This window comes from Oncorhynchus gorbuscha, linkage group LG07, assembly GCF_021184085.1.
Source record: "Oncorhynchus gorbuscha isolate QuinsamMale2020 ecotype Even-year linkage group LG07, OgorEven_v1.0, whole genome shotgun sequence".
In the NCBI taxonomy this organism is placed as follows: Eukaryota; Metazoa; Chordata; class Actinopteri; order Salmoniformes; family Salmonidae; genus Oncorhynchus; species Oncorhynchus gorbuscha.
In genome coordinates this window covers 15,422,308-15,431,040 of record NC_060179.1, presented here as the reverse complement: position 1 = coordinate 15,431,040, position 8,733 = coordinate 15,422,308, and the positions used below count along the sequence as shown (strand labels likewise).

At 40.5% G+C, this 8,733-nt stretch overlaps 1 long non-coding RNA gene across 5 annotated transcripts; it reads left to right on the top strand.

The window, feature by feature from the left end:
• Positions 1-5,030: 5,030 nt before the first annotated feature.
• LOC124039119 lies at positions 5,031-8,471 on the top strand. 5 transcript variants are annotated; one of them, XR_006839510.1, is made up of 7 exons: positions 5,031-5,446; positions 5,548-5,585; positions 5,859-6,010; positions 6,143-6,209; positions 6,313-6,480; positions 6,717-6,768; positions 6,929-8,471. It is a non-coding gene; the product is annotated as an uncharacterized LOC124039119 (long non-coding RNA). The 5 variants fall into 5 exon arrangements; XR_006839511.1 differs by lacking the exon at positions 5,548-5,585 and having other exon boundaries at positions 5,940-6,010; XR_006839508.1 differs by lacking the exon at positions 5,548-5,585.
• The last annotated feature ends 262 nt before the right edge of the window (positions 8,472-8,733 follow it).

The following is an 8,733-nucleotide window of genomic DNA, read 5'->3' as shown; positions in this document are numbered from 1 at the left end:
GACATTGTTAGATTTAATGTATCTTAATTGAAAATTAAAGCAGTCTTCCTTAATTCCCATTTCAATAAAGAAAGCACAATACCAGTATTAATGGCCAGCAGGCTCAGACAATATCCATAATGACTATAGAGAAAGTAAAAAACACTGGTCAGAGGGCTTTTCATAAAGACGAAATGATAATTAATGATATTCAAGTTTCTGGGTGTGTGGGGAGTGAGTGAAAAACCAGTGGCAGCAGAAACAGGCAGGTAGTAGGTAAAGGGAGACAGTGGCGGTTCTAGACCATTTCAACTGGGGGAGCCAAGCTGGGGCCAGTTGTACTGTTAGAGGGACCAGTTACATTAGATGTTATTGTTGTCATATCGTTTTCTTCACTGCATTGCAGGCAAAAGACCATGTTCCATAATCATCATTGCTGCCATTGTCTAATAACGGAACGATAGCAAAAATTAGTTATGTGAAAATTATTTCATACTCCACATTTAGGGGGTCCAAAATTGTGGGGCACTGTCACAAGAAAATCCTAAACAAATCAGGTAGAATGCCACAGTCTGGCAGATTATGAATGTTCTGTCATAAAGTGAAAACAATTCGTTTCCTTGGCTGTTTGTTATATGGCTGCTACTTATAAATACAATAACAGCAAATAAATATGCTATAAACATTGATATGGGCCAGAATTAAGCCTAGGCGACCGTACCACCGTGTGGCTGTCGTTTACCATTGAGCGTCTGACAACGCCAACGCCTTACTAACGTCTGCATTACGCCTGCGTGTAAACTAACATGTTGTCATACCAACGCCTGCGTGTTAATGAAAGTCACAAGGTGCATAGGTTTAATTCAATGTAAATTACATTTCAACCACAAATGTCAGAAATTTACAGTTTTTACCATGCAAGCAGACATTCCGAAGTAGCCGCCTTGAGCTATAGTATGGCCGTACGGCTTCTGTATTTCCTGTTATCGCCAATTGCCTAGAAAATGTTATCTCCAATCTATAGGTGTATACAGATCTAAATGTTGTTAGCCAAACACGGACTGTGTTACCAGTTCCCAGTAGCCTACATCGGACAACCAATAACAGTTGTGTCCATGGCTTTCTGTCGAATAGAGGAGTTCATAGGCTTTCCGTGAGGGTCTTCCTCAATCAAGTAGAAATGTAAAATGGTTAAGTTTAGTATTAGTTTAGGGTAAAGATGTCCCAAGGCATCCGGATAGCAGTGACCGGTCATAGAGTGAGAGACGGACACGGTATTTGAGAGCTCAGCCGCGACACAGAAATTCATATGAAATTCATGAAATATATATGTACAAGCGACAGACGCTTCGAGAGTATCTGCCCCGGATAGTTTCCTAGAGACTGAAAATAATTACCAAGATGTCCTTGATCCGATTGAGTAGTAAGTAGTCTATATTTAAGTTGTGATATCGTTCGGATTTTTTTATGCCAACTGTATTGAAAAGGAACATTTGGTTTATTTGAAAATAATTACTTTTTGTTTATAACGAGTTGATAACGTATTGTCGAAAGCACGTAGGCAATATTATTTACATACTGTGTCGATAGGGGAGTAGGCTAGTATACAATAACGTAATTTTATGTGATAGTATTATTTATTTCATGGATTAATTCAATTATACATGAAAATATACACACGTGGTGCTAATGGATATATACATGTAGCGGGTCTTATATGTACCACAGGAGAACCAAGAAATGAAGAGCGACACCACGGCTGTCTTTTAAGCTTTTATGTTGATCTGCAATAGTATTGTGAAAAGACAGGACAGGAACACATCAGTCTCCAATGCACCATCTGACAAGTTGTTATTTCTCTCTCAGTGTTTTCTCGGACTGAGGAGAACGGGAGCTACAGGTAGTACCAGGGTGTTAGTAGGTGACACAAGCACCCAGATGAAATCAAATATTTAATGAAACAAAACCCGAAGATGTTAACATCATTCAGCTACTGTTGCAGCCTATCTAACATCAACAGGCAGCACCAGTAGCGCAACAATTAAAAATAGACACCAAAAGTAAAGTTCCTGGCGATCATAGCGATCTGACTCCCCCTTCTGTCTGAACTTGGAATATTCCTGTTAGCGGGCTTTGGCCACTGACCCTCAACCTGGTTGTTCTGTTCTGCGTTGTGTACTATTCTAATGATATGAAGTTTGATGGAATAACCATTTTAACTCTACCACATACATATTTTACATTGTAATACACTACCCCTACATGACATTGTGCTGGAGCTATGGGTTTATTTTTCCACTGTCACTAGGCCTACACATTCACACGCGAACCGAATGGGGGGTGCATAGCTACTTTTCACTGAAGAAGGTAACGAGGTACGACATAAAACTTTGATTGAAGACCTTAAAACCATGCCTGACGAGACCAATGAAATCATAACGGTGTCCTAATCTAGTTTGGATACAGGAGTAGCCTATTCTACAATATTTTTTACATTTAACTAGGCAAGTCAGTTAAGAACCAATTCTTATTTGAAATGACGGCCTCCCCGGACTCCTAATCACGGCCGGTTGTTATACAGCTCGAGATCGAACCAGGGTCTGTAGTGACACTTCTAACACAGATGTAGTGCCTTTGACTGCTGCACCACTCAGGAGGCCTTAATGTAAATAACTGTATGTTTATTTTTATACATTTTATTTCACCTTTATTTAACCAGGTAGGCCAGTTGAGGACAAATTGTCATTTACAACTGCGACTTGGCCAAGATAAAGCAAAGCAGTGCGACACAAACAACAGAGTTACACATGGAATAAACAAACGTACAGTCAATAACACAATAGAAAAGTCTATAAACAGTCTGCAAATGAGGTAAGATTAGGGAGGTAAGGCAATAAATAGGCCGTAGTGGCGACGTAATTACAATTTAGCAATTAAACAATGGAGTGATAGATGTGCAGAAGATGAATGTGCAAGTGGAGATACTGGGGTGCACAGGTGCAAATATATATATATATATATATATATATATATATATATATGGGGATGAGGTAGTTGGATGGGCTATTTACCGATGGGCTATGTACAGGTGCAATGATCTGTTAGCTGGAGGAATTGGCTTTGGGGGTGACCAGTGAAATATACCTGCTGGAGCGCATACTACAGGTGGGTGCTGCTATGATGACCAGTGAGCTGAGATAAGGCAGGGCTTTACCTAGCAAAGACTTATAGATGACCTGGAGCCAGTGGGCTTGGTGATGAATATGAAGCGAGGGCCAGCCAACGAGAGCATACATTTCACAGTGGTGCTCGCCCTCCACAAGCAACCACATCCTCTTCTCCTGTTCAACTAATTTTCCGCCACACTGAAAAGGACTGTACATGTGCCCATCTTATTGCAACGTGATCCATCCAAGGCCTCAGCTGGATGCCTAAAATGTGAGAAATGTAAACAAGATGCTACAGTAGTATGTATGTGTGTGGATGGAGTTCCAAGAAAAGACATGAGAAGATGGCAAAGGAGATGAGTGAGAGCATACAGTTTTAAAATAAAGACCCCATGGGATCTAAAATGAGTGTGGGGTGCCCTCGTGTCCCATTTTTGTCCGTTTGAGGATACTACAGGCACCTCTGGTGGAGATTCTTGGAACACTGCTATTTAATTCTGAGCCGAGGTTGACGAAAACCTTCAAAGGTGCTGGTGCTATGTTGCGTGTTATCTTGAGTACCAGGCAGATGTTTGAGTACAGAATGAAATGGTGTAAACTTTTAAACAGGCTAAACTTGTTGAGTGCACTCTTTGAGAAAGGGGTTCCAACAGGGTTCTTTGGCTGTCACCAAAGGAGAACACTTTTTAGGTCCAAGTAGAAGTATTTTTGGTTCCTTGTAGAACCCTCTGTGGAATGGAGCCAAAAAGGGTTCTACATAAACACAGAAGGGGTTCTACCTGGAACCAAAAAGGTTATGGTTCTCCTATGGGGACAGTGGAAGAATCCTTTTAGTTTGTAGATAGCATCTTTTTATCTGAGTGTAGACTCCGTGTTTTTCTATAAAATAATCAAATATGTCATTGATGGTGGGGAGTTAAGATAATCAGAAATACTATGAAACATCTCCACTTTTAGCACACATTTGCAAGCAGGCAAAGTAACCTTCTATGTGTGATCACTCAACATTGACAGGACCGACAAATAAAAGACAAGCTCACATGCAAACAAATGATAATGTGTTCTAGCATTAATTTATTGAGGCAAGCAGATCAGAGATGTTAAGGTGGTACCCAAGCATATGCCATGTGTATATGTGACACACACACACAGATATGTATGATCATATTTTCAATGTTTTACTTTATTTTATGGAGCCATCTCTTTTATCATTTTATAGGCCTTTCAGGTATTTACATTTAATGTATGTATATAATTACTGCTGATAGGGGAGCTGTGACGTCTTTGGAGTGTTTTAGTGAGCTCTTGGAGCAGTGTTGCCAATTTAGCGACTTAGTCGCTATATTTAGCGAGTATTCTTACCCCTCTAGCGACACATTTTCAAAAAAGCGACTTGGGAAAAATCTAGCGACCTTTTCTGGTGTTATTGGAGACTGACGTGAAAGCACTCTTACTCTTCTCAACAAGCAGCGGGTGCTGCAGTGGGCCCCACCCCCGTACCAAAGCACTCACAGGCCCAGTCCTCACGCTGCAGTCAGAGCAGGAGATGTTCACCCCTCCGCGTCCAGACTGCATAGTTTAATAAAACACAACAAAAAAATGAATTAGAGCCAGACTAGTTACCATAATTTTCTCACATTGCCATTGACAGTTTTTTTCTATGGTCTCTTTTTGGTCCATTTAAATTGTATACAAAAAAATGTAAAAAATGTTTTACTGTGACTTGTAGGCTCCTAAGTGGACCATAAGGTTAAAAACCAAACCAAATTAAGAAAACTAAACAAAAAACAAAAAATTAAATAAAAAACAAAGTAACTCCACCAGAGTGTCTCTTTTGGGTCACTTTTGCCAGTCCCAAATCCAGATAAAGGAGGAGGGGTGGAATTGTGACATTTAAAAAATACAAGAATCGACAGAAGAAAGTTCATTTGTAGTTCTTAACATATTTAGGGTGTTTTTACTCCCTTTTTGTCTCTCCCACAGCGTCCATCACAATTACATGCACATTGACAATTATGCAAATTAGGCGATTATGACATTTAGCGACTTTTAGGATAGCTACTTTCCTTTCCTGAGGAGTTGGCAACAGTGCCTTGGAGATTTCTTCAATCTCGGAGAATGAGTACTACTGAAGACAAACGTTTCTGCGTCTCATCATTTTACCCTATTAATTCAGTTGTGTAATATGATTCAAAATATTGAGGTAGCATGGTTAATTACCTAGTCCACGAGTTTCATGTTTGAAGGCAATTGAAGGGATTTTTAACCGAGTGAAAAACGGGTTGTTTTTTTTCCCCATTGTAAGTAATGGAGTTTGGCTAGGTTGCTAATGGTTTACATGTAAGAGAAGGGATTAAGATGGCGACCGAACTCTGTACTTTTTTTTCCAACAATATTTTAGATCCAATTTGTTTTATTTCCTATGAAAAAAATGCTCAGGTAATGTGATGTCACAATGTGTTAGTGTTAATATTTGTATGAAAATAGCGTTTAACAGTTCACTAGCTTGATGCTAACCAAATGTAGCTTGACTAAGCGTTAGTTAGCGCTAGGCTAGTTGGTTTGAGTCAATGTTAGCTAACATGTAATGGTTGTAGAATTGTTTCACAGGCCTCCAGTAATTTATATTTTTTTCGACACTGATAGTACAGTGAGTTTATATAAAATGTGTAGATGTATGGTGACTCCAGGTTTGTATAAACGGACCAACAGGACTGCCATGGGCAAGTCTCTTGACGGGTACCAGGAATGGTGGGAGGCCAATCTGAAGGTAATTATCTTCGCACACAACAGCAGTGTCCAGGCCTCCAGAGTACTCACCCTATCGCCTGCTGTACGGACGGGAGCTGCAGCTGTTTACTGAGGTAAACAATGCAATTGTATATACAATTATTGCATATACTGTAGTATAAAAAATGTGTGTTTAGTGAGTGTCTATTGCTATTTTTGTATAACGTACTTTGAGATCACTGAAACTCCACCTGATGTGGTGGAAGTTGTCAAACCAGATCAGAAGGCCTCGAGGACCACCTTCAGGCATGGGCTGAGAAGGATGTGGATCAGGTAGAAATTATTTTCCGCTGTCAATTTATTTTCTGGCCTTCCAAGCGATATAAGATGTATTTGTAGTAATATGAAATATAATTGATTTCTATTACCAATCAAGGTGAGACTGAACATAGCGCAGGAGAAACAGGATTGCCATTGGAGGAGAATCAAGGGTACCAAGTGTTTCAAAATCTGGGTGAATGGTTTGGAAGAAGGATGAAAGGAAGGCGAGAACTGGGAAACCTTGCTGCTCTGTTTCTCAAAGCTGGGCTCACCATCTGTTAAGGTGAATATAAACATCTCAGATAACTATTTGCATTTGCCTCCTTGTGGTGGGCAGCATCGCCATGCTGTCAGCAGTACCAGTACTGGCCCAGGGGTTTCTCCAAATAGTCAATCTCAAGGCTAACGACTGGGACTTGTTAAGTAACCACTGCTTCCAGGTAGGTACTGTTAAGGTGTATGACTCCGGTGGTCACGACATCAACCTGGAGTTTCTCACAACTAATCTATATTTTCCAGGGACCATCCCTTACCTCCCTCATCAACCCCACTGACAAACAATTACAGACAGGTATTCTTTATTTTCTGTCTGCCATTAACGATATCGCATGTCTAACCAAACATTTAAATTAAATAATTCGGTAACTGTATTTTGACATACCTGTAACCTGTGTGTTTGCTTGTTTACATGTCTACTACCCTGTTCCCTTTACTCTGCTCCTATTCTCCAGAACCTAGGGGTTCTGCCCAACACCCAGACATGGAGCCACCTGATGTCCTCCATTACCCACCACCCTCCAACTTTTCATTACATTAGCTACTGTTATTGTCATGTCATTATCTGCTAAGAAAGAGCAAGAAAACTATCATACTGGGCACATAATGTGAGACGCACAGATTAACTAAAAACACTAGCACTGCAAACTCTCAGAACAAAGCCAGCAGCAGCACCTTGACTTTATAGTCTCCCTTCCGAGACTGACTGCCTGTTGAAAACAAGTGAGCTCCCATCCACACAGCACCCACGTCCTCTCTATTCCACACACCAGAATTCAGGGGGGGAAATGAAGTCATATCAGGACATCAGTGATTAAGGTCAGAGAAAGATGCCAGAGTTTCTGAATTGGAATGCCAAGTTGGATGACTTAAAAACAAGAACCAAAAATCCCAGTCCCAGAGTTTATTTTGTTTTGGAGTCCCAGTTGTCATGAAAGCACTGAAGTCAGAGATTGCCAAGTTCTGAGTTGTTTTGATTGTGCCCCTAGAGACCTAGTGTACTTCTTATCTCTGAATATGGCTAGCTCCTACAAAGAAGTCCTTGTGTCTGTATTGATGTGAGAAATAATCATATCTACACAGTAAAGGTGAATGTCTGTGATATCAACTAGGCTAATATTTTTTGTAGCGAGGTAATAGGCCTATTTTAGCTAAATCGACAAATGAAATTGACTAGATTATTCTGGCAATGAAAAATATGACAAAATCATGTAGATGTTTGTAAGGTGTTCATGGTGAGATATTTTCTAAACTAAACAGACAAACAAGCACGTGACTCATAACAGATGTAGTCGTTTAAGGCATCCACGGTAAGATCTTTCATAACAACCTTAGAAGCAAACTGACGTGAGGTGGTCGATGCCACATTACACGATGTGAACACTACATGTACATGACGTGTACACGTCGGCAGTTTGATGCCTTAGGAAAAAAACTTGTTTCCATTGACAGTTCACGTTAATTCATGGCGGTATTTTATGGCACTTTTCATTCCCCATAGAAGTGTCACTGCTCAATATGGTAGCTGCGTGAGTGGGAGAGAGAAGCCCGTGTGCTTCGCGGTTTACCGGATCGTTTTTCTGCAGTTTTATTTAAGATCACTCGCGACCCACACGCTGCAGCGCTGTCGTTCATCAGCCAGCAGCAGATGATGTGCTGTCAGCCACTGACGTCATTTTCACTCGCCATCACTCACCGCTGTCAGCACATGGACTCAAGCTAACCACAAGTTCTGATTCAGCTCATAAACTCATCGCTGTCTCTTGGTTTCATATAAACTTTGAGAGATAACGAGGAGCGACCACAATGTGTTTTGTGCGGGGATGTGCTTAGTAATTATTCTCTCAAAACGAACAAATTAAAACGACATGTCCTGACCAAACCTCCACAGCATGACGGTAAAACCCAGGGAGTTAAAATCAGAACACCTACACACTGGGTAGGAACAACATAAATTGACCAAAGTTTAATTACTGCCCGTCAGGCAGCAAAGGATAAATAGCGAATTTGTCCAGGGATAAACATTGAGTTGTTATTTGACCTGAAATGCACAAGGTCTTCTACTCCACCAATTAATCCACACATAAAACGGTCAACCGAATCGTTTCTAGTCATTTCTCCTTCCAGGATTTTTCTTCTCTTGACTTTATATTGCGATTGGCAACTTTCATAAATTATGTGCATTACAGCCACCAACCCATTTGTTTTTTCAGTCACCCACGTGGGTATAACCAATGAGGAGATGGTACTTGGGTACCTG